Source organism: Amblyomma maculatum, chromosome 7, assembly GCF_055883805.1.
Source record: "Amblyomma maculatum isolate TAMU_Amacu chromosome 7, ASM5588380v1, whole genome shotgun sequence".
NCBI lineage: Eukaryota > Metazoa > Arthropoda > Arachnida > Ixodida > Ixodidae > Amblyomma > Amblyomma maculatum.
The window spans coordinates 88,613,293-88,640,570 of NC_139350.1; the positions used below are offsets into that span (position 1 = coordinate 88,613,293).

The following is a 27,278-nucleotide window of genomic DNA, read 5'->3' on the forward strand; positions in this document are numbered from 1 at the left end:
TATTAACAAAGCAGAAAAGTGTAGTTTTGTTATGTTTATAGACTGTAGAAGAACACATGCCAGTGCCTGCCAGCCACATTCCACACCGAACTCTACCGCAGACGCCGACACGTGCCTGTATAAAAGAGCACAGCTTCCCTCAATAAACTCATTCTGTTCTGACCTGTCTTGGCTGTAACATGGTGTCAGAACTGAACCGACTGTTGGCGTTTCGAGCACTGCTTTAAAGAAGAAACAAGAAGACGCCGCTAACCGTCAGGAACGATGGAACTGCTCAAGCCGCCCGGCCAATTTATTCCGTCTGGGAATATAGCAATGAAGTGGACGGTGTTTCAGAAGCTCGAGCTGTTCCTGATTGCCATAGCATCGACCAAGGAACTAAAGACAGAAGCGGCTAAGACGGCTCTGCTGATGAGTGTTGCTGGGGTCGAGGCCCCTGAGGTATTTAATAACTTCACGTTTTCGGAGGAAGAGAGCAAAGATGACTATGCTGCAGTCGTAAAGAAGTTTGAAATTAACTGTCGGGAGCAGCAGAATGAAGTTTATGAGTGATATATGTTCCGGTCAAAAATCCATGCAGAAGGTGAACCTTTTGAACATTTTGTGCGCGACCTGCGAAAGCAAGCCCAGAGTAGCAATTTCGCATCATTGTATGACTCGATTATCCGGGACCAATTTGTGTTCGGCACAAATAACTCGAAACTCCAGGAGAAAAACTGAAAGACCTTACGTTGCTTAAGGCAGAACAGATCTGTAAAGCTGCTGAAGTGTCAGCCCAACAAAATGAGTCCTGGGGCCAAATAGAAAGGCAAGTGGTTTTGGTGAAACAGCGTCCACGATTAAGTTGCAGCAAATGTAATCGGACGCAAGAACGGCACAAATGTCCAGCGTTTGGGACACATGTTTTGTGCGCAAAGGGGCTAATCATTTCGCGGCCTGCTGCCAGACAGAGCCTGCAGTCAGTGCAGTAGCTCGAAATCCTCGCTTCGAAATCCTCAATGTCAGGGTCTGCACTGCTGAAAGGACAGCTGTTGGGATGGTGGCAGCCAAGGTGGCCAACCAGAATGTCGTTTTAAAAGTGGATACTGGGTCTCAGACAAACTTGCTGCCTTATTCGGTCTTTCGTAAATGCAAAGCAGAGACATCCCTGCCGCTAAGCAGCTCCATTCTTCGGTCGCACAGTGGGGATGTGATTAAACACTTTGTAGTAGCGACCCTGCCAGTAGTCATGAACGAGTCCGAGACTTTCACCTTCTTATGTGAAGAAGAGCAACCAAACATATTCTTGGACTACAGACAACTAAGACGCTATCACTGCTAGCGTGTTCAGTCGAAGCCGCGGACGACGTGCGTTCTGACAAATAGTGCGAGAATTCCCGCAGCTCTTTCAAGGTACTGGCTGTGTAGCACGTCCATGCCGGATGGTCCTGCGCGAAGATGCAATTTCAGTGATACAACCGGCGCAACGCGTTTCCTTGGCGTTGCAAGAACCACGGCGAGAGAAGCTGCAACGCATAGAAAAAGCCCATCATTCAAAGGGTCAGCGAGCCAACAGACTGGTTGAGTCCGCTAATCATTATCAGGAAGAAATATGGCAAACTGAGGGTCTGCATGGATCCTAGAAATATTAACCAGTACCTGAAGCGGGAACACTATCAGATGCCGAAGAGTGATGACAGTGAGGTTGAACTCTCTGGCGCTAAATACTTCTGCCTCGGTGCAAATTCAAGGTTTCATCAGATTCCATTGGATGAGGCCACGTCGAAAATTTGCACATTTGTTACACTTTTCGGGCGGTATTGCTTCCTGAAACTACCGTTTGGGATTGCTTCAGCACCGGAGGTGTTCCAAAAACATTGACAGAGATATTTGACCGAGCTCCAGGTGTTCGCGTGTATGTCGATGACATTCTGGTATGGGGTGCAACACAGAAGGGACACGATGAGCACCTTCGTGGAACACTGGAACTAGCAAAGTAAGGTGGCCTGACGTTAAATGCTAACAAATGTAAGTTCGCGTGCACAGAGGTTGAATTCTTGGGTGACATCATCAGCCAAAACGCGACAAAGCTCAATCCCCCGTCCAGCACATCACTTGCCGAAATAGCTCATCCAGCAGATAAGAGGGCGGTTCAGCGAATGCTGGGGGTGGTCAATTACTTCGGACAGTAAGTTCCGCATCTTGCTGAGAAGACCAAGTTGTTGCAAGATCTTATCAAAAAGGACACAATCTTTCAGTGGACAGAGAGCCATGCCGCTGAGTGGGCCGCTCTTTGTAGTGTTTTAAGCAGCACGCCTGTGCTTGCAATTTTCGATTCAGATAAAGAAAATCAGCTCGGACGCATCAAAAAATGGTTTAGGAGCTGGGCTTTTGCAGCGTCACGAGAATAGCTGGCGACCGCGGTCGCCTACGCATCGCATGTCATGACTGAAACTGAACAAAGGTACTCGCAAATAGAAAAAGAAGCCATGAGAATTACATTTGGGTGCGAGATAAGTCACCACTTCGTTTATGGTAATTCCTGGATATTTATATTGTCACGCATGTCCTGCGGTGATCCTGTATTGGAGGAAGATGAGGGGTTGCAGGAGAAGCTGAAGAGGAAGAGGAAGATGGTTTTGGCTCGATCTGGGTGTACTAACGACCAGCGCATCTAACACCCGCCCTGTAAATAAACCACGTAACAACTGTGGTGGAGGTGCTGGGTATCGATCACCACGGAACCTCTCCTACCCCGTCGAAGCAGAATAGCTGGGCTACCCCCTCTACGAACGGAGATGGCACAAGCAGATGTTCCGACGCAGCCAATGCCAACAGCTCAACCGACCACCACACAGCCCTATCTGGAACCCCGCACTTCTATGGCAAGCCCGGGGAAGACGTGGATGACTGGCTCACCCACTACAATCGGGTGAGCAAATACAACCGCTGGGATGCAAAGACCAAGTTGGCGAACGTAGTATTCTTTCTTGGAGAAACGGTGCTAACATGGTTTGATAATCATGAAGCATCCCTTATCACCTGGGATCGCTTCATGGAAGAAATGACAGCGTGATTTGGCAATGCTGATGCTCGAAAAAAGAGCGCCGAACAAACTCTGGCTCAGCGAGCGCAGTTACCGGGCGAGACCTGCACAGCTTACATAGAAGAAGTCCTCAAGCTGTGTAGAATAGTTAATGCTCGCATGACTGAGGAAGATAAAGTGGGCCACCTCCTCAAAGGAATAGCGGTAGACGTATACAGTTTTCTCATCTGCAAGGATGATTTGAATACTGCCGCTGATGTTACCCGACACTGCCGCACGTTTGAAGGTTTGAAGCGACGCCGCATCATCCCCAAGTTTGGTCGGCTGCTAAATGTCACAACTGTCGCCAGTGTAGATGTGCCTGAAGCGACGAGTATGGCAGAGACAATTCGACAGATTGTCCGCGAAGAGCTTCGGAGGCATCACGATATTGGGGGTCATGGCAGACCCGTCTACAGTGGAATCTCTTCGGCAGACGATCTTCCACCTTCTGCCTGTTATGCTCCCTCTGATACATCTCCTTGGGATATCCGATGCTCTGCTGCTCATGGCCCGAAAATCCAACCACCTGCCACCATCAACGCTTGCAACAGCCAGCACGCTCGTCCTCCACGTCGACATCCAGACCATGAAACGTTCGACCCAAGCCACGATGAGCCTTACTCATCGCGTGAATGTGAGCCGCCGGTGTGCTATACTTGTGGAATGATGGGCCACATTTCGCGTTTTTGCCGCAATCGCCGTCCATACCGGCAGTATTGCCGACAGTGGGTGAACTCCCGTACAAGGTTTTCCGCCGACAATGATGATCCATATAAAGGAACACCTGGTCGTAATGAGTACTGAGCAAAACCTAGCCGACAAGAGAACAGAAAGGCGCTGAAACGAAATGAATCGCCGGCCTCTGATCGCAGCCTGACACCACCATCTCGGCGCTTACGACGCTCACCTTCTCCCCGACGATGGTCGCCACCTCCGGGAAACTAGCCAGTGCGATCGATGGAGGTGAGGTCGCAAATTATTCTAGCTTACCTATGCCTCTACCCATTTCAATGTTAAAGAACAGAATTGAAGTTTTTGTGGACGGTGTGTGCGCTATGGCGTTGGTGAACACAGGTGCAACCATTTCTATTATAAGCGTCGCTTTTAAAAACTGCCTTGGTCGTAAAGTTATGTTTGATTGGGATAGAGCGACGATACTGTGGTCCTGTATTGGAGGAAGATGAGGGGTTGCAGGAGAAGCTGAAGAGGAAGAGGAAGCTGGTCTAGTACTCAATTCCAAGAAATGTCATTTTGGAGAGTGCCAGACAGTGGTACTTGAACATCTTGTAGACAAGGATGGGGTCAGGCCTGATCCGAAAAAAATTGAAGCTGTCACTTGTTTTAAACCGCCTAAATCGTTAACGCAGCTCAGGAGTTTTTTTTGGGGCTTTGCTCCTACTTCCGGCGTTTTGTTCCGAAGTTTGCTAATCCAGCACATCCACTTACTTGTCTTCTACAAAAAGATGTGCCTTTCAAGTGGACTACTGATTGCGACTCCGCCTTTCGTCAGTTAAAATTTATTTTGACATCAGGACCTGTACTACGCCACTTATGCCCATCAGCTCCAACAGAACTTCACACTGACGCTAGCGCAGTCGGAGTTGGTGCGGTCCTCATACAGCGCCACAATGGCAATGAACATGTCGTTGCATATGCAAGCCGTTCTTTAAGCAAGGCTGAGCGCAATTACACAGTAACTGAAGAGGAATGCTTAGCTATTGTTTTCGGTGTGCAACGGCTTCGGTCATATCTTTATGGATGTGCATTTAAAATTGTGACGGACCATCATTCCTTATGTTGGTTTGTAAACCTCCGTGACCCCTGTGGACGCCATGCGAGGTGGGCTTTGCGCCTCCAAGAATTCAATTTTACTGTGTCATTTAAGAGTGGTTGTAAGCATGGTGATGCCGACTGCCTGTCACGGTTGCCTCTTGAAAGTACTGATTGCGAGGGTGAGATCTTGGATGAATATATAGCTGCTACATCTACAAGCTTCCCCGATGTTGGTGAATTCAAGATTGCACAGAGGAACGACAACGAGTTGGCACCGCTTTTTGATGCTGCAAGTTCCCCGAACTCTGCGACCTCATTCTGCATTCGTGATGGTCTACTATACAATAGAAACTACTCGTCAGTAGGTGCACGGTTTCTTCTGGTAGTTCCTACAAATCTTCGGTGTCAAGTTCTTCGTGTAAAGCACGACGATCCCACGGCTGGACACTTGGGTTTTGCCAGTCAGTACCTTGCACAGGACTACCCTACTGAAAAATCCTGTATAAAATTCGTGCAGGAACTCGTATACAGGTTTACTGTACAGGATCTGGGATACAGGATTGGGGGCTATTTCAGCAAATTCCTGTGCTGCCCTGGAAAGTCCGGAATGAAGCCGCGCGGAGCTCTGATACCGGAATGGCCTGTATGGTTGATGGCCCTCGTTTCCGGAAAAAAGCGCGTCGCCAGGGTGGAAAAAGCATGCAACAATATAAAATAAAACGACTACATTTAAAATAATAAATAAAATTGAAAAAAAAAATAAAAAGAATTTTACTACCGAATGTGAAATCGAACCTCGGTCCTTATGGTCTTGGACGGGCACCTTAACCACTACTTTTTTTTTATTGCCTGCTTAGACATACATCGCTACACAACAAAAGTGAAAGAACACTTGAGAAAAATGTACATAGCGTCGGTATGGGCTAAAACTTCCAGCCAAACCTTGACTGGTGTAAAGGGGCTAAAAACTCTTCATGTGCATAAGGGGCTCAATTCTCGATACCCATTCGGGCACCGGGTACACATTCTTGTGGGTTGCCACGAACGCCGCAACGGATTCGCAGAAGTACTGGCCTTGCATCAATGTCGGCGTGTCGCGCTGCCATGCAGGCTTTCCATATACAGTGCAATCCCATCAGCATTACTGCTTCGAAAGGGACGCCTTCATCATTTTCCACAGCTAGGAAACGAATTCCTCGGGGGTCTAGTGGCAGGTCTTTTTTCAGTGTTCTTTGCAGTATGTCCCAAAAGAACACGCCACCCAAACACTCCAAGAAGACGTGCTCGACGGTTTCGGGCTTTCTGCATAAAAAACAATTCACACCCCAGGGAACGTACAGTCCCTTTTCCTCCATCCAGGTTTTTACCTCTAAGGTTCCGGTGTGGAGCCTAAAGAAAAAGGACTTTGCGCCTGGAGCCACATGCATTCTCTTTACGCGCTTTAAAACGTCGCTACCGGGATTGGCACTGTACATGGTGCGATACAGTGGTACAGGAAAAACTACGTCTGCAAGGTCCCTGTACAACTTTTTGCGCTTTACTACAGCTAAATAATCGCGTGAGAATCGCGCACTTAAGAAATTACAGGCCGCCACGACCTCCTTGAGAAAACCAACAACACGTGCTGTTACGTATTCGGTAGAAACAACAAAATCGGGTAGGAGTTTGCTTAATCTGATCTGTAACACAGTGCGTAAAAAAGGGTCCTTCACGTCTCGAAGAAAGCAGAAACGATTAACTACCTGCTGCAGGTATAAATGCGACAAGCCAAGGCCTCCATTACCAACACTACGGAAGAGGTTTGTACGGTTTGTCCTCTCCCATACCGACCCCCACACAAAGACAGCGAATATGCGGTGAAACTTTTGCACATTAGCGCGCGAGCAGTGCAGAACACTTAGCACATACCACAATTTACTAACAAAAAACACATTGCACACAGTGCTGCGTGCGAACATGGACAAGTCCCAACCTTTCATTCTCTCCGTCCTATCACGCATTTCCCCAACTTGATTCCTCCAGTAGGGCTCACTGTCGCGGTAAAACTCTAACGGAGCGCCTAGGTACTTCGCGGGTGTACTAAGCCATTGCATGTTGGCGAAAGTACCAGGGGTCTCTGGCCAAGTACCATGCCAAAATCCAAGGCACTTAGCCCAATTCTCTACGGCGGATTAGGGTTGCAGTGGTTATTATTCAATATATGTAGCTACTTTTGCTCTTTCGTACTTGTATATTTTCCTTGGCAGTAGAATTTGTGGCCGTAATTCACCGATCGCCCTTTAAATACGCTGAATATCTTTGCAGGCTATCACGAGGGTTCACAAATGTGCCGTATCTTTATAATGCGTCGCTTTATTGAAGGCAAACCTCAAGATATCATAATTTACTAGTGCTGATGTGTTTTTCATCGTCTATGAACGCTTGTAAGTTTTCCTACATACAGATATATCCGGTGCACTAATACTTGTAATACTGGGCGTTTTAGTTTACGTGCTACCAGCGGAGCATCGATGTCAATGAATACACTTCCGACTGAGCGGTTTCAATATGTAAACATTCGAGAACGCGTCGCCCGGTGTGCGGCTATCTGCGCATCTTTCGATGGTCAGCGATGTTTGTTTATTTTTTCTCGAACAGTTTTTTGTCATCGCTAGCGAAACGATACGTTCGTGCTTCTACTTCCGTGTTGTAGGCGGCAGATCTTCAGTCGCAGATATGAAGACGCACCGCAAGATATCGTACGAGCTGCAGCGACTGTTGTACGCGCAAAAGCGACGAGACGCGCGTATATGCTTGCTAGCGCACACTTCGACGGCTTCGCATTTTCGAGGTATTTGGGAAACGAAGCGTGCCATTTATATACAGAACAGTTGTATAATATGTTTGGTATCACGCTTATTTAGTGCGCTGGCGTGTCCGGCATGGTCATTCTGGTTGAGCTTCGTCGATCGGCCCGGCTTCTGTTTAGAAGCGGAATACTCTGCCCGGTATCAGTTCCAGAAATGACGTGTTCGTCCGGTTTCTGGTTAATTGATACAGGCTGAACACTACATAACACCACTACATTTGAAAACGAAAAAAAAAGAAAAAGAAACAAAAAGAAAATAGAAAAGGAAAAAAAAATACATGTGATTCGAACTTCGGTCTTTTCAGACAGCAAGCACGCACTTTAACCACTACACCACGGCTTTTTTTATTGCCTGTTTTGAGTTCGCATCAATTAAAAAAAGATCCACAATAATGGTAAAACTCGCAACAACCAGACTTCGGCTGTCACGAAAGGTTTAAAATTTCTTGAGGACAGCCAGTTCATCGAGCACACTGATCCAGTCAGGTGGATCAGAAAGCACCCGGTACGCTTCTCTAAGGAGCAGCACACTCTCGATAAAGTTCTCGCGTACAGAACGCGTGTTGACATCTGCATGTTGAACTTGCATCCTTGTTTTCCACAGGCTGTGGAGGCCCAAGACCATGACTAAATCCAAAGGAATACCCTCACTCTCGACTGGAAGGAACCGTATGCCATACGGATCTAACGGAAGGTCTTTCTTTAGTGTTCTCTGGAGAACATCCCAGTTAAAGACTGAGTCCCAGCAATCCAGAAAGACGTGCTCGATTGTCTCTGGTTTTTTGCAAAGGAGACAGTCTGTTGTAAAGGGAACAAATAAGCCTCTTTCATGTAACCAGGTTTTAACAGGTAATGTGTTGGAATGTAGCTTAAAGAAGAACGTTTTAACTGAAGGCCTAACTGGCATCTTTTTCACACGCTTTAAGACATCCTGTCCGGGGCCTCCACAGTGTGGTGCACGGTAAATCGGCAACGGTATCGTCACATCCAGAAGATCTTTGTACAGCTTCTTCTTACACACTTTGCTCAAGTATTTCATTGAAAAACGCGCATGTAACATTCTGAAAGACAAGACAACTTCGCGCATGTACCCTTTTAAAGCGCCACTCATATTCTCACCAGAACAGACAACGTATTCTGGAAGCATTTTACACAGTCGTACTTGCATGACCGTCCTCAAGAATTTGTCGTTTTGATCACGAAGGAAAAAAAAAAAACGCGAGGCAACCTGTCGCAAAAAGAGATGCACAAGGCCCAAGCCCCCCGCCTTAACAGGAAGAAAGAGGTTGGTTCTGCTGCACTTTTCCCATGTTGATGCCCACATGAAAACGGCAGACACGATGAATTTTTTGAATGTTAACACGCGTCGCCGAAAGCACATTCATTACGTACCATATCTTTGCCACAAGGAAAACATTGCACACATAAGCGCGTGAGAACATTGACAACGGCTTGCCCTGCCATGAATCAGCTTTCTCTCTCGCCCTCTCTGCTTGGCCAGCCCAGAAAGGGGTGGGATCTTGGTACGATTCAAGCGGCACGCCTAAATACTGGGTCGGCAATTTTGACCATTGCAAACGAGAAAAGTATTCAGGCGTAACATCCCAGTCTCCATGCCAGAAACCGGCACTTTTTTCCCAATTTACTTCACAGCCTGTCTGTCGGCAGAATTTTTCAACAAGGACAGTAACTTCTTGAATGCTTTCTCTGCTTGAACAGAATACAGCGATGTCATCTGCATATGCCAGCATTTTGACCTGTGCTAACTGTAGCATAAAACCAGTACGTTCATTGTTTATGATAGACCGGCAGAGAGGCTCGAGGTAGGCCGCAAACAGCAGGGGTGACAGGGGGCAGCCTTGCCTCACTGACGGCAGCACACGAATGCTGTCAGTGAGCTCTCCATTCACAATTATCCGTGTCGTGCAGTTCGCATACACCATTCGAACACCTTCCTCAATCACTCGCCCTATGTTTGAGTGTGCCAATACTTCGAACAAGGCATCGTGCGAAACGCGATCGAATGCTTTGGCGAGATCCAGCTGTATCATTGCCACTCGAGATCCAATCGCGTCACAACACTCCAAAACAGTTCGTACCACGTGCACATTAGTTGCGATGCTTCGACCTTTAATGCCGCACGTCTGGTGTGGCCCAACCAGACTCGGTATTACACTTTGAAGCCTTTTCGCCAGCACTTTCATGTATATTTTGTAATCCACGTTGGTGAGGCTTATCAGCCGATAAGAACCCACCAACAGGCGTTTTCCTGGCTCATCATACTTCGGAATCAAAACAATGTGCGAGGTAGAAAACGAAGGTGGAACCTGCTTACGCTCGTATGACTCGTCTAGCACTTTAAGCAAAATCTGGGCTGTGTAATCTTTAAATGCTTTGTAGGAAGCAGCGCCAAGCCCGTCAAGTCCTGGCGACTTTCCCATTGGAAGCTCGTCTATCGCACTTTCTATTTCTGTCAAACTTATGGGTCGTTCTAGACGCGTTTTAACATCATCATCGAGTTTTGGCATTTGGCGCAAAAATTCTGCCTGAAAGCCATTTTTGACTTCGCGTTTACGGCCAAGCTATTCATTGTAGTGTTCTATAAAGGCATTTTTGATAGTAGCAGGGTCACTAGTTACAGCACCTCGGCTGTCAATTTGCCGTATTTCCTTTTGATACGCGTGCCGTTTCTCATCTGACAGCGCTCGCTTAGTTGGCGTCAGGACACGGTGATGGTGGTTATATATCTGCTTATGTAGTCGAGATTGCTCTTTTGTAGTTTTTGTATTTTTGTAGGGTGTAGAATTTGTGGTTGTAATTGAACGATCGCCCTTTAAACACGCTGCATCTTTTTCCTGGCTATCACGAAGGGTTATCCGTGTCCCGCATCTTTACAATGTATCGCTTTCTTGCAGACAAACCTCCGAATGTCACAATTTACTAGTGCTGATGTGTTTTGTCATCGTCTTCGAACGCATGCAATTGTTTCTAGATATAGATATATGCGGTGCACCAACACTTGTAATACTGCTTGTTTTAGCTTCACCTGCTGCCAGCGGAGCCGCGACGTCAATGAATTTACTTCTGACCAAGTGTTTTGCATGCGTAAACACTCGAGGAAGCGACTCCCGATGTCCGGCTGACCTGTGCATATTTCGACGGTCAGCGATGTTTCATTTATTCTCGAGCGTATTTTATCCGCGCTAACGAAACGCTACGTTCTTGCTTGCACTTTCGCGTTGAAGGTGGCAGATCTTCAGTCGCAGATTATGAAGATGCACCGCAAGATCGTACAAGCTGCAGTGACTGTTGCACACGCAAAAACAAAACGCGATGCATGTATGTACTTGCTAGCGCACACATTCACGGCTTCATATCTTCTAGGTATGTACGAAACAACGCGTACTCCACATATACCGAAAAGTTTTAACGTATAATTATTATGTATGGTTTCATGCTTATTTAGCGTGAAGGCGTTCCGGCGTGGTCATCTGGCTGAGCTTCACGATCCGCCCGAGTTGTACTGAGAAGCGGAAATACTCAGTCCCGTATCAGTTTCATTCATATCGGATTTGTCCGGTTTCTGTTAAACCGGACATGACCTGTCCTGTATATGAGCTCAATACAGGGTTGGTCCGCCCTGTTTCATATCCATACCGGACTGGAATGTCATGTATAAGATGCATACGGGAAATGGACTGCCCTGTATTAACTCTATACTGGACTGGACCGTCCGGATTGAGATTCATACCGGACATGACCTGTCCGATATAAACCCGTCTAAGCTTCATACAGGACTGGTCACACCGGTATCAAATTTATACGGGATAATACAGGACCGGTTCAAACCCGTTTGTCGCGATACGGGATTTTTCACTAGGGTAAGGAATGTTTTTATCGGTCGAAGATGAGTCAAACTACTCGACATTATGTGGCCAGCTGCCTGCAGTGCCAGCGTTTCAAACCCAACCTGCTCTACGCCAGGTGATCTTCAGCCTATAACGCCGCCACGAACTCAATTCGAACAGGCGGGAATTGACCTTCTAGGACCACTTCCCCGTTCCACCAATGGGAACCGCTTGATCATCGTGTGCGTAGATTACATTACGCGGTACTGTGAAACTGCTGCCATACCGTCAGCCACTGCTTCTGATGTCTCGACCTTCCTCCTACGGTCCATCATTCTTCGACATGGGCCTCCTTATGTGCTAATAAGTGACCGGGGGCGACAATTTACGGCAGAAATTGTAGAAGAACTTCTTCGCCTCTGCTCATGCCATTTTCGCCGTTCAACTCCTTACCACCCAACCACCCACAAACAAATGGCCTTACTGAACGCACCAATCGTACGCTTAGCAATATGCTCGCAATGTATGTCGATTCCCGCCACAAAAACTGGGATGGAGTCCTTCTGTTTATAACATACGCATTTAACACTGCTAAGCACGAAACGACAGGCTACAGTCCTTTTTTTCTTCTTTACGCTCGACTTCCACGAAGTACTCTGGACACATTTTTACCTTTCTCGCTCCAAGCTGAAACTTCATTAGCACATACTCTCTCTTTGGCTGAAGAAGCTCGCCGACTCGCTAGACTTCGCACTTTAGCCTCCCAAGAACGCTACAAGCAACGCTACGACAAGCGTCACCAAGATGTTAATTATGCCCCTGGTAACTTGGTGTAGCCTTAGACGCCGTTGCGTAAGCGCGGCCTGTCCCAGAAACTGTTGCACCAGTATAGTGGTCCTTTCGTTGTGCTGGAACGCATCAGCGCAGTCAACTTTGTAGTCTCTCGCCTGACCACCCATGGTCGTCGTTCTCGAAAGACTCAAGTAGTTCACGTGGCCCGCATGAAGCACTGCTATCAGCGTGACGAACCTTGACGCGCCCGGCGGGCTTCGTCTGCGAAGGGGGCAGTGTCACGCATGTCCTGCGGTGGTCCTGTATTGGAGGAAGATGAGGGGTTGCAGGAGAAGCTGAAGAGGAAGCTGGTTTGGCTCGATCTGGGTGTACTAACGACCAGCGCATCTAACACCCGCCCTGTAAATAAACCACGTAACAATATTGTGAGACCTCCCTAATGTGACTGTGGTGAAGATGATACTGGTAATTACTAACATTTTTTTCTCGTAACTCGAAGAAGTACACTCCTGCCAATATTTAGATCCATGTTCCATTCTTCATGCCAGTGACATATTTTGAGCTAAGATTCTTGAAGCAAATGGTGGTCTCCAATTGATGCTATTTCTTTATATACAACGCAGTCATCTGCGAACAATTTATTGACACATATGGAGGAATGCTATCTGCTAAATCATTTATATATTCAAAAACAGCAAAGTTCCCTAACACACTACTCTGAGGAACACCGGAAGTAACAGGAAGTGATTCAGAAAAAGTGCCATTCACATCAACGCATTGAGTTCTACCGCTTAAATATGCTCTGATCCATTCAATAAGATACAACGGAATACTAAGTAACTGCAATTTATAAAGAAGCTTTTAATGTGGCACCTTATCAAAAGCTGTCGCCCATATCCAAAAAAAGCACATCAATCTGTCCCGAATTATCCAGCACTCTATGAAAATCATCAATAGTCGTGAGTGATGGTAGACATACCCTTCCTGAATCCGTACTGAAAAGGTGACAGAATATTTCTTTCATTTCAAAAATCAATTATTAAGCGGGCCACGATGTGCTTTAGAAGCTTACAGGATGTAGATATAATTGATACCGGTCGGTAATTAGTCACAAGTTATTTGTCCCCTTTTTTATGAATCGGCACGACACGAGCCTTCTTCCAATCTTCTGGCAACTTACTGGTTTGTAGAGATAATGTAAAAAGTTTAGCCAGATTTTCCGAGATCTGCAACGCGTAACGCTTTAAAAAGGCATTTGGTATGCCGTCCAGACCATGACCCTTCCGAATATTTATTTTTCTCAGCAAAGAAAGAACCCCTCCTGTGGAAATAACAGGAACTTCGTTAGGATCGATGGATCGCTTGGGTGCATCAGCAAAAATATCTGAAAGGCTCCCGAAAACACTTTGAAAGTACCTGTTAAAGAGCTGAGCTAATTCCTTCACATCAGTCACAAGGCTCCCATCCTCAGTTCTAATTTCTTTTAAGGCTTCCTTTTGTTGACCAAGGTATCGCCAAAATTTCCTGGGATCTGAGTTTATGAATGAAGGAAGGGCAACCTTAAAGTAGCGAGATTTTGATGTAGACAGTGCCTGTGCTAGTTATGTTTTAATTTCTGCAAATGCTGAGAAGATAAGGAATGATGTCGCCTAAGACGTTTGAGTCTCCGCTTCATATAAATAATATCGCGACTCACCCAGGGGTTTCGACGCTTGTTTCTAATTTTTCGCTGAGGTATTTGCGGTACAATATAAAATGCCCTTCCTGAGAGGTTCCCATAAGCTTTGTGTGTCACCTATATTGGTACACAGCAACGCATCATCCAAATAATCAATAATAGATGTGTCGTCAGAGCGATCGAAATCATGGACGAAGACAACAGACAAATTTCTATTGCATTTAACGTGATCAGTAGGACAAGAAAAAAAATAACAAATAGTGATCCGAAATGCCAGGTTCAACTGTCAATTTACCAATAGAGAACAAATCACTGACAAAAAACAAATCGAACAGAGCATTTTTACGGGTACAGTCACATACAATTAGGTTAAGGTTTAGGCTAACATAATGTCCATAATTACATCACCAGCAACACAGGTCCCGTAAGCTAAACTCTCCCAGTTCAAGCCTGTTAAATTAAAATCCCCTGTCACAATCACATTATTTTCACGCTTGGATAGCAAGTGATCATATAAGCTCTCAAAAAATACGATTTCAGTGTCAGGAGCATGGTAAACTGCACATAATAAAAAGGTCAAGCCCCAACAGGACATATTTAAAAACAGACTTTCATGATCAGGAATTTGGTTGAGGACTGACTTGCAAAAATGACTTTACAATCACTGCGACACCCCCGCCCCGTGAACCACGATCCCTTCTAAAGATATTGTTACCTGGAAACGCGGTACCAAAGTGATGTGCTCACTGACGAAGACGACGGCGACAAAGCGTTGAGAAAGAGGACGACGCACACAGAGTGGACACTGCACGGCTACTGAAGTCTCAGCGCCGAGTTCAGCCCATCGCAGTGCTGTTACATTAAGTGCATCCCCGTAACATCTTGGTGGAGGTGCGGGGTACTCTCCATTCTATCTTCTCTTTGGAAGAGACCCCTTACTGCCCTTCGACACTTTGCTCTCCGCCGCTAGCCCTGTCACAACCTATGCCCGCGATACCATCGCCCGAGCCGACGCTGCTCGCCAGATTGCTCGTCAGAATCGAGCCATGTCTCAAGAAACTCAAAAACGCCGCTACGATGCTCACCACCGCGATGTGCACTACCCTCCCGGATCTCTGGTGTTGCTCTGGCTTCCGTGCCGTCGTGTGGGGTTGTGTCAAAAACTTCTGCCCCACTACACAGGTCCTTACCGTGTACTACGCCCAGTGACCGACGTTACCTATGAGATTTCACCGCTCCACCCAAAGTCACCGACTGCTACACCCACTTCCGAAATCGTACATGTCGCCCGCCTAAAGCCATATTACTCCCCCTCCACATCGCACGCGTAATACGCACCGGGACGTTGCCTTTTGCCGAGGGGGGTAGTGTTACCTGGAAACGCGGTACCAAAGTGATGTGCTCACTGACGAAGACGACGACGACAAAGCGTTGAGAAAGAGGACGACGCACACAGAGTGGACACTGCACGGCTACTGAAGTCTCAGCGCCGAGTTCAGCCCATCGCAGTGCTGTTACATTAAGTGCATCCCCGTAACAATATGATAGCCAGGCGGAACAATCTCTCCATTTCTTATTTTATTATGCAACCATGCTTCTGAAAGAACAAGAACGTGTGGGTCATAAGAAAGTAGTAGTAGTTCAAGGGCGTCAGTTTTATTCTTAATACTTCTGGCGTTAAGGAACAACACGCGTAGATCATGTGCTTGGGCCTGCAACTGCTATCTTTCAGAAGTCTCGCCTCCTCTGATAGGTGCTGGAACACGTGTATTCAATGAATCGTCCCACACGTAGTAGGTGTTATCAATTCGCAGTTTGTCATGCAAAAGGGAAATCTTCTTACCACTGTCACCTTCATTTTTTTTTTGCACTCTGCCAAAGTAATTTACGCCTTTTAACTGTCTCCGCTGAATAGACGTTTTGAATAGACACTCCGGTCCTTTTTAGCTTTCCAGCACCACTCTAAACCTGTTGTTTTTCAAAGTAATCCTTGAAGTATAAGATAACTGGTGAATTCGCACCTCGTCCACCTAAGCTGTGAATGCCGGTAACAGAATTACACGTAAGGCCAAGTTTATCGTAGAAAACTTGGTCGATTACCTTACGGCGCAATATTTCTTCGCTCTCGTTTACTTCTTTTTTAGTGCCAAACACAATCAAATTGTTCCTGCGAATTTTATTCTCATGGTCAATTAACCTTGCACTCTGCGATTTCAATGATTTTTGCACTTCTGCTAAGCTTTCGTGTAGGGCATCAATTTCCTTCGTTTTTGCGGCTATTATTTTCACGTTTTCCTCGAGTTCGTTCACGCGCAAGCCAAAGCTCGCGAGAGGTCTTCCTGTCTGTTCTAGCCTACTGATAACATTGGCCAAGTCACTGCGTATAGCTTCCTGGCCTTCAACAAGTTGCTGAAGCAATTCCGTGACAGTGGGATCAGGACCAGGGTTTTGCTCAACGTCTCCGCAGAACAATAGCATCAATGTAGAGAAACACTCATAGACAATAGTTAAAACCATATGTGGGCATGGCATAACGACAAGACACATCTCGTCACTTCTGTACGAACAAACACTACTAACCTGGACAGTAAGCAAGAATCTTTGCGTTAGCGACATGATCCCCGTCGCCCCGCCGAGCCCACTGGTGAAGTATCACTGAGGACAGTCTTTTATAGCCCATGCTAGAGACGTCACTGATGAGGGAAATTCATGAAGTGGAGCACTGCGCATGTCTGGCAGAACGTCAGAATCCCATAAAGAGCCGCTTTCACCGACGGAGCCATCTTTGCTGTCATCCGATCCTTATAGTGGCGAGCGACACATGCTTGAAACCTTTTGCACTAGTTGTGTCGAGATCGCTCGTGAAGCACGCTCGCTTCCGTACAGGGTAGGCTTCGCTATAGCTTCGCCTTCGCTCGTGTGCGCCATTCCCACGTCTTCGCCTTTCGCACTCGTTCTCGAATTTTCGCACAAGTAGCGCTTTAGTGATCCGTGACAGCAGCAGCGATGGACGCCGGCAGAACACCAAAGCTGCGACGCAGATTTGCTGACCGTCGGGTCCACCTCGTTGACGCACCCGCAATTGGATTGGAAAGCATTGTCAGCATTGAACGATATGTGGGCACTACATTTAGATGGCAAATATGGTTTGGAGCAGCGTTTGGGGGGTTGGCTAGCTTTGAGCAAACGAAGAAGCCAGTCCTTATAACACAGCTTCGCAGCGTCGTTACCATGGTAACGGCGCTGCCAAAAGGTGCAGCTGCAGGTCGGGTTGGACAGGCAACCATGGTGGATAGCTTGTGATACGTCTGCAGAAAGCTGCTTTCTCTTAGGTTCCGCCCAAGTCGAGCGCTGGGCGAGCGAAATGGGAGAGCGGCTCCCTCTCGCATCAGCTCAGACGCGCTGTTTTTTTCTCTTGTATTTAGTATTTTATAAACCGAATAACTCTCGTTTCCGAGCGCCGATTTTTGTCATTCTTTTTTTTTTTTTTTACTGACATCCGCACGGTGCAAATAACCTAGAGGTTGGCTGGAATTCACGGCCTTACGAACGTCACTGTGCCCGTTTAATAAAGTGGGACTATCCAATTTTCTTGAGTTATAGACTGGAAGCGTTGTATAGCCTGCAAGGGTAAGTAAGTTTTCGCTGGGATAATTGCCAAGGTGGACGAGGTTGCTCCGTGACCTTCCACTGTGGCACCTATTTCTCCTCTCACTCCCGCTTCCCCTCTCCCTTACCGTGCGGGTCAAGTGCCCAAAAAGTGTGACAGATATTGCACATTTCCTTTCCTATAAGCCTAGTTAGCTGTCACCTTGTGTACAGTCCACAGTGAGAAATGTCAGCTGCAGATGTGCTCATAGATTGCTTGTTAGCAGAATACAACTAGTGCCAGTCCTCTAGTGCCAGCCTTCTGACTCACTTTCACCAACCGTCAGGTAGTTTCGGAAACAACGATTCCTTTTCATAAACCTTGTGCTCTATGACACACCGCGCTTGAATTTTTGGATGCGTTATTTGAAAGCATAAATACGAGCAGTGAGCCTTACTTTCATGGCCAGTACCCTATTCCTGGTTTCTTTCCACTGTCCTGCCCACACTGCCAGCTTTTTTGTGGGTGGACCCAAATAGTATCCTCCATCTCCATGCCTGTTTTCATGCAAGTATTTTTCAGATGTGAGAGGGAAGCAGCTCACATCCACTTTTTTCATCAATGTATTGAATTCTTATCGCTGTTTATAGGTTTTATTTAGATTGGGTTCATGCTAAACTAATTTGAGTTTAAATGCTGCTGTAAAGGCTTTTCATCTTTTTGAAGCTATCGCAACCATTATTCAAGGACTGCACCACCCCTGGAATTAATCGTCGATATTTTGTGCATGAGCTTAAAAAACCAAGCAATAGAAAGCGGCCATCATGAGCAATATTGATGTACGTATCAAAGCTGCCTGCATATCGGACTTTAACTTTGCTAAGCTATTTAGAGCGGTAAAATTTGGCACACACAGATAGGTCCTTTTTTCACTGACAGCCAGGCTAAGCTTCTGCAACTCTGACAAACGAGCTTATAAAATTAAACAGTGTATAATCCGCACGAACAAATAGTCGACACATAGTAAACTGTCACCTTTTAAACATGTTCAGTCCACAGACTATAGCCTAGAAAATACGGTGATATGATAATTGAGATCCTTGATAGGGACAATCATTCCTTAGATGTACTTTCAAGCACTCATCTGTTGAAAACAGTCAGGTCTATGCCGTATACGCCTTACCTACTAATTTTCTTTGAACTATATGTATCGATGATATGGTTTTACAACTCTTGCTGTGTTTCGTTCTTATTGTTGCGATTATTGTAGAGTGATAACAATGTAGCATACTTTGTTGATTAGACTATTCTAACAACTTTCCTTGCTATCGAATGGCACTTAATGCTTGCACTGGCAAATGGTGTTGGATTACTTGTACATATATAAGCAGAAATTTTCTTCCTGCCGTAAATCAGGAGAATGTTTACACTAAAGCAAGGTTTGCATTCTGACCACAACAGTGCATAAGTATGCGTGTGAACTGTACATGAGTGTGCATGTGTGCTATGTGCATATGCCTGTGTATCTTTTAAAGAAATCTCGTGATTTTCGAACCAAACTCGGACATGTCCTTGAAGAACAAAGTAGACTTGCCTGAGTTCCGCAGCATCGTTCCAGCCGTTGAATTCTGCCACACGGTCGAAAAGGTCCATTCAGTCTTCCGAATTTTTGTCCGGTCGTCCATGGAAGCGGGGGGGCTCACGGGGTTGGACGAAAACAACCGGTGCTGTAGGCTGGGTCATTAGCGTCGATGCCTTCCGAGATCGAATGGGGTCGGCAGCAGTCGGTTGGAGCCCTTAAAGCCGGCGACTGGTTCGGTGGCCTGTTGGCTGGTCCTCCAGGGTAACAGGAACAAGGCTGGGGTCTTCGCTTGAAGGATCAAAGGCAGAACCTCCACCAGATGTCACGTAATGGTGACGAGGCCATAGACGCCAAAAGAAGACACAAGGTTGATGGTACTGAAATTAACTCTTTATTGGGCTGACGCGCCCGCAAAAGAACTAAGAAACACGGCGGCGGTGATAGCAGCAAACGTGCTCGTCGATCGTCGAACAAAGAATGCCCGTCACACTCGTCAACGCTCAATTTAAAGGCTGCCAAGAACAATCCAGATGACGTCGCAAACTGCTACTAGCACAACCTGGAACATTGTAGAAACATACGCCAGTGATCGGAATCTTCGAGACAGATCTCGGCGCATCGTTCGCAACAAAGAAAATGATAACGCGTCGTATCGCGACAGCGAACATGAACAAACACGGGATAAATAATTGATACGCGTGCCAGGATCACAGTGATAAGCCCGCATGCCGGCGATTGTTAAAAAAAAAACAAATACAGCTTTGAAGGTTTCGCGGCATTATGTTTGACTCAGACTTGGTTTCATTGACTGATTACTGCTTTGGATAAGATCTTTACCAACTTATTGCACCTCTGTTCCTGGGTATCATGCACTACTAGCCCCCACAACCTATCATTTTAAAGATGTCTGTGTGAGCAAGAGTCCCTGCTCAAGTGTCTTGGTGGCTATACTGGTTCGGAGAAAAGTAGACGGAGCATGCTATTTCTTTCTATGCGCATTAATTTGCGCAAGTAATGTTTTGTTATCTCCAATACAAAAAGCGTGATTGTAATTTGAACGGAAAAGCGCGCTCCGTTTACTTATGTCCGCACCTACACATATTTGTGTGCTCTAGTTGCTAGTTCCTGTCTATTATTGTGGTTCGATGCACTGAAACTGCATGGGGGCTGTGAAATGTACTGTAGTGGAGAAACCTGTATTAATTTTCATCACAAGAGGTTCTTTAACATGTTTTCTCGAGGAGTGTAAAAATATTTGGAGAATTGATATTAGGAATTTTTTGAATATTCAGCAATTACCAAATACACAGAAAGTTTTCGAATTCACCATACTGTACTCTTCATTGTTATAACTTACTGTGTGGACCGTATGACAAAACACTCTCAAAAAACGATGGGGCCATTTTGTAAAGGACCTCCCCTTTTGTGAAGAGAGCCCTCCCGACAATGCATGTCGAAGCCGCGTTTTGATGCTCATGTGTGATGAGTAGAGGTTGTTTTTCACTTCGCAATGTGGAGGTATTAGAATCAGGTAATTCTCTACTTTGAGTTGATCTTCGAGTGAATGGGCAGTGGTCACTTGGTGCTTTCTTGCGGCCTTCCTGACAAGATGATTGCATTAGCTTCTGCAGGGAGTCATCTTTTTTCGTAGCATCGCGAATTTTTTCTAGCTTCCTTGCACACTAGTGGCTAGATCAAGACGTTGGTTATTTTGAGCTCACTTTCACTGTTTTGATTGGGAAGAAATGCCCTTGACGCAGTGTCAGTTAAAGGATGTTCTTTCTTGGGTCTGTATTCAATGTTGATGATATACCTTTGTACTTGGAGTACCATTTCATATAGCATTTATTTACAGAATGGGTGTGATTGAGCAGATTTGTCTCAATCTTGTTGAGACATTATTCCATCTGTCTGTGGCAACAAAAATAGTTTTCAAAGCTTCTGTTAGGATTTTCATGAGTGTCCTTTTAAGTTTCGCGGGCTTCATAAACAAGCATGTCGAGTGCTGTATAAAGTACTTCGTTGAGGCCTTCAAGTGCCATTTACAGCTTCTTTTAGAGGATTTCACTGCTGACCACTGGCCCAAATAATAGGTGGAGCCATTAGTATCAACTGCTGGTTATTTGAAACACAGTATTGAGACCTGATTCCTTATTGAGGCTGTACTGCCAGTATCCCAGCTGTAGTTGCAATTTTGAAGAGACATAATCTAGAATAGGAAGCATGTGGCACTCTTGTTTTAGTGCTTCATGTAGCAATTGTGAGCTTTTTTACTATTGCTATTTTCAACCACGTACCAAAGAGGCAAATAAAGGCTGGAATGCTTAGTGAAACATCATTATGGTAGTAAAGGCGATAAAGGAAGCACCTATTCCAAGCAAAACCAGTTCAGAAGTGAACATAGATTCGGTCGTGCCCATCAGGAATGCCCCTTTGATGTCACGTTTACACTGCATTGGCTGGGGGATGCTCTTTTATGTCATTTTCTACCCATGGTTTCCACGGTCTTTTTTTTTTTTCTAAATGCGGATTTGTGCAGGCAGGCACTCTGTAGCTCGTTATGGCTTCAGGGATTGCTTCTTGTTTAGTCATCTGGAAAGACGTTTTTCGGGTAATATATCTAATGCTTCTACAAGAACGTCCAGGTGCTTTTACACTGTGCCGTGTGAACTTTCCTGGAGCATAAACTGTAGCTACCAGATTATAGTCTTAAACTAAGAAACCCATTTTATTCTGCTGTTGTCCATCCAACAGAGGTATGAGCTCACCACCAAGTGACAAATTCTACGGTATGCTTTTTTTCGTTTGTGGTTGTTGAAACAGTTGGGCTTTGACTTTTCAGTGAACTTTACTCACTTTTATTCCATGTCCACACTGTCGTTGAGCACATTCTCATCTGTGCATAGTCGTGTTTGGTTGATATTACTACTGCTGCTGCACTGTGTACTTGAAACCTCACTTTGTTTTCATTCACACTCACAGGTTTTTCTCTTCTGCATATTGATCTTCAAGCCTACTTTTCTGCTTTTCATGAGTAGGTCATTAGTCATTCTTTGCAGTTCATCCCCTGGGTTACTTGGCAAGGCAATGTCATCAGCGAATCGCCATTTACTCACTTATCTCTCACTGTTCAACACTTATCAACACTTATCTCTAACTGCTCCCATTCCAAATCTCTGAATACTGCCTGTAAGCAAGCTGTGAATAGTGCAGGGAAGATTGTGTCTCCTTGCCCGACACCTTTTTTTACGGGGATTTTGTTACTTTTTATGTAAAACTATGGTTGCTGCGCAGCCGCTATACCGTGTGTCCCAGCTAACTTGAACCAAGGGTTACAAAATAATATATTGGCCGAAGCTGGAGTCACACCCGTGGCAGCAGCCGATCCCACACACGTTTCACCTGCTGCCACGCACGAAAATACGTTACACTCATGTGACCCATGCATGATGACGTCAGTGGTTGCGCGCGTCTGTTTAAAATGGCGCACCGAAAGTGCTTTGTACCATGGTAGAAGAAATAGAAGAAAGAGAGGTGAAGACCGTATCCGAGTGGCGTTTCATATGTGTGAAATTTGCTCGTTGTCATAGCTTTAAAGCCGTTAATTTTGTTGCGGCGGTGTTAATTATTGCTATTGGTACGCATGAATTATTTTGTGTTGTGAGTTGTGTGGTAAAGACGAAGTGTTGCACGCGCGCAGCGAGAAAAACAGTCAATTGCTGCGTTCCTGTCTTGTGTAAGATACTACATATTTTGGCGACGAGGATGTTAGTTTAAACCAGGACCTCGGCGTGGACTGCTGACCGTCCATCATAAACTTTTCGTGTCTTCAGCCGCCTCCGCCCTTCCGTGGGAGTAATGGGAGCTGTCGTTCCACAGATACATGCTGGCGTCTGGTGCCTCCACTAGATACCTCCACACTTCCTGCTAACCGGAGAGGGCTATCCTGCCAATGAATTTTCTTCTACACACTGTCGCTGTCGTCCCCTTCAGCGCCTACCGCTGCTGCCTCGCACTCCGGTGACGATGCTATCTTTATAGTGGCGACGCACTACAAATCTTCCGTATATGTGATCGCCGCACGCCACCGTTTTCACCGTTGAGTACAAACTGCCGGAGAGATAGCATATGAGTACATCGCTGCCCTTCGCAGCCGTGTAAGCGACTGCGGTTATGGGAGCTTCGCGGACTACATCAGGAAACAGCTGGTGAAGAAGACCATTAGTCACCATTTCAGTGAACGCCATCTCCTTCTTTACTCTGTCGCGCGCCCTGGCCTTTGCTAGACAGCGCCAGCAAGCTTCCCGCGAAGTAAAGGAGCTGTCAAAAGAGGTCGCTCCACTACAGCGCGTGGGATGCGAGTGCACATCAGAACGGGTCCCTCAGGTCCCTTGCATCAAATGCAGTTTCCACGTATGTAAATCTTCATCTGCACTTCTGGAGCGCTCGTGCTATCGTTGCGGTTCTCCTGCCCACCTGGCGAACGACTCCACATGACAAGCCCGCAAATGAAAATGTCGTCGGTGCGGCAAAGTGGGCCATTTGGAATCTGTCTGCAAGTCGTCTGATCGTTGCAGTAAGTGCAGAAAGTCGAAGATGATTCCTCCAGCAGTGCTGCTATTGTACAGGTCTCTACTATTTCTCTGCAACCTGTTGCTTTGCCAGACAAGCTTTGGGATAAGCCCGCTATTGGCATCGTGGGGCGTTTCGACCAAGCTCCTTGTAACTGTCGCTTTGCGATAACACCCACTGACTATTACAGTAAATGGCCGGAGGCTTCTTTCACAACTGCCACAGTTCAAGAATTGCTTCTAGGTACATTTGTTCACGAGGGTTACCCTGAAGAGATTGTGTCGGATCACGGACCGCAATTCTCATCTTCGGGGAATACGTAACTGCTACTCCTAAGTTTGTGACCCTTAAGCGAATGGACTTGAAGTTTAATAGGGTTTTCAGGGCATATGTTCAGATGGCTCTTTGCGAGCGACGTAACCTACGTACAGCTATTATTGAACTCTGTATCTACCACTGTGCGCCACATGCCACGACAGGAATCGCACCAGCCATCCTAGTTCATGGCCAGATGCCTGGCATAAGACTTAACGCTGTGTGCCTGCCCGGATCAGCGCTTCTCAACTGATCGTAAATGAGCGCTGAAGCTCTAATGTCAGCGGCTAGAGCAGAAGCAAGCCAAATATAAGCTTTATGCAGACCAGCGGAGTGGAACCAAGCACTGTGACTTTGAGATTGGCGACTATGTGTGAGTTCGCAAGCCGATTGTGCGAGGCAAGCTGGCTGCTTGGTTTCGGAGCCTCTAAGAGTTGGGGAGCGAATTGGCCCAGTCTCATACCTGCTGGATGATGGGCGAGAGTGGCACTCGTCCAAATTATGAGCTGTTAGGAAAGCAGTTGTTCAGTGCCGAACTCCGCCCTCGGCTTCGATGGCTCTCCCCGCAAACATTTTGTTGCCAACTGACTGCACGCGAGTGTCGACCAGTCCACGTACCAGAAACGCAGAGTCCAACCTCGCATAACTCCAATAACGCAGATGTTAGCCCGGTAGCTTCCTCATTTCTGGCTTTGCCCGACACAGAACCGACAGACCCCCCTCAACCCAAGTGTGCCTCAACAGCAGCAACTACTACTACTCTTCCTTCTCCCCGCAGAAGTATATGTGAAAAGAAGCTTCCCGCAAGGTTTAAAAGACTGTGATGTATTAGAGGATATTTAGCCATTTGCCAGCAAGTGTTTAAGTGCGGTGGAAATGTGACAAAGACCAAGTGTTGTTGCACATGTGCACGCAAGAAAACGAGGAAGTGAAATACAGAACGGCTGGAGAGTAGTCAATTGCTGCCTTGCTGTCTTATCTACGCTACAAGTTGCCTTATTATTCTTTTGTTCGAACCCGGGTGCTCCAGAACAGTAGTTGGTAATGTAAAGTATTGCTCAATTCAGGTATAGGCATTTGGTAGGAATGAGCCAGTCTTTTGCATATATTACATAGCCCTTCCGGCCTTTTGTGCATATCGTCGCGTGCTAGAGTCTAGCTTTAGGGATGTGAACATTTCTGAGCGGTTCAGTTTAAAGGGATGTTCCTTACTTTTGCTCACCTTCAAATAGTGTGTCATGTGGTGGCTGTATGGTGACTAGGACAGTGAATTACGTGGACCAATATTTTTCATCATGTCGCAGTCATGATTTTGTACGAGCAGACAGAAATAGCTAAACATGTTTTTGCACAGGGCAAATGACATCTGTGTTCTCGTTTACCAACTCACTTGACCGGTTAGCTTACGGCATTGTTGAGAGCAAGCCTTTGGCGTAAATCGCTTTCTTTTGTCATTCTCCTGTGAGACCAGAACAAGTAAACAGCTAATATAAGCCAGACCACTCGGCTGCTGCACACAAACGACCGCTATAGGCAGGGACTGCATTGTGTATCCAAGGTGGTGAGGGAACCATATCTGGTAGACTCTACCAGTAGGCCTGTTCCTTGACTGGATGTTGCAGAGGCGCTCCATTCAGCGCACCTACTGGAGGAATAGTAGTCTCCCCATTCTGCGCCGGAGCTGACCAGCGACGCCATTTATTAGGACGACTTTCTACCAACAGAGTTATTTGCTTTTACTTCAGGTTTCCATGAAACAAATAACTAAATAGTTCTCCTTTGTTAAGGCGTGACACTGATCAGCTCCCTTTTTAACAGTGATCGGACGTTCCAAGGGCCTAAATGGAGAATGTTGCATACACATGCAGTTAAATTAGTGACAGCTCCCTTTTTAACAGTGATCGGACGTTCCAAGGGCCTTAATGGAGAATGTTGCATACACATGCAGATAAATTACTTAGCATTTACTAAACATGTTTATTCAGTCATATTTTTTCGCCGGCTATGTCTAAATATTAAAACATCCTCGCAGCCAGTGCAATTACAATCTTTAATCAATAGTTTTATGGGTTGAATTCATGATCGAACCGCACGAAAAGCACAACAGCTGGATACATTCCAGACCAACTTGGGCTATGAGCGACACTGTAGGGGAGGGCTCTGGATAATTTCGATCACCTTTAACTTCTTTAACAGGTACTGACTGTGCACAGTACACGGGTGCTATGCTTTCTGCATCAATCCAAACATGGCTGCCACGGCCATGATCAAACCACGGTACCCTGGTTCAGTGGTTGAGCATCTTAACCACCGAGCCACTGTGGCGGGGTAAAAGTAAAAAAGTAGGTATATAAACCTTGACTTTTTTTGGCACACACCATAGTTTATTTTATCCATGTCCCTGCTCTAACACCCTACGTGTACTACACTTCACAATAATGAATCAAAAGCCCAGACATTTGTGTTTGGTGCATGATAGCCAAAGTTGCTTATGCGCCATAAAACCCCATATAAATAGACATTGAAACTCTGCGTATGGGGCCGCAACTTTAAACTCAAGCTCTAAGGCCATCTCTAGCCAATGCAGTGCTCAGGGCACTGCTGCCACCCAGTCAAGTGATCTTGCAGCTTTGGTGACAGGTTGCAAAGCTTAAACAGTTACTGCGCACTCCTAGTGTGCACTGTATGCAATGACTATGGCAAAGGAAGGCGAGAGACGGTGGCAGGCGGGCACCATCTACAAAGCTATCCGATAGCCCCTTTCGGGCCCTGACAGAAAGAACACTTTCATATAATGCCTCTTTCTTGGTAAGCATGTGAGGCTCTCATTGTTACAATAGTTTTTTGTTTTCTTTTGAATTATGTTTATGAAGAGCAGTACTCTCCCCCATTTTTTCTTTGTGCCACCCCACCGAGAGTACAATAATGGCATCCTTGATTCTCTGCAAGAACAGAGAGTAGAGTTGCCTGGCACTTCCTATAATTTTGTTACTCTTCAAAAATGCTTGCTTTTGTCGCAATGCCCAGTCTACTTACTCCCTTGGCTTTGGTATCTGTGACAGCACCTTTTGCATGACACTGTGGCCCATAAGGCTTAATAGCATTAGTCAGTAAGCCAAGCACAGATTCCTCGTGAACTTTCACTAAAGGTTTTGTAGCACACTTGTTGCATGCAGGTTACCTGAATGGTTGGTCAAAAGACCCCATGCCTTAG

The 27,278-nt window shown here is 46.1% G+C and overlaps 1 pseudogene; it reads left to right on the top strand.

The window, feature by feature from the left end:
* Positions 1 to 880: 880 nt before the first annotated feature.
* Positions 881 to 27,278, top strand: LOC146183911 (uncharacterized; annotated as a pseudogene).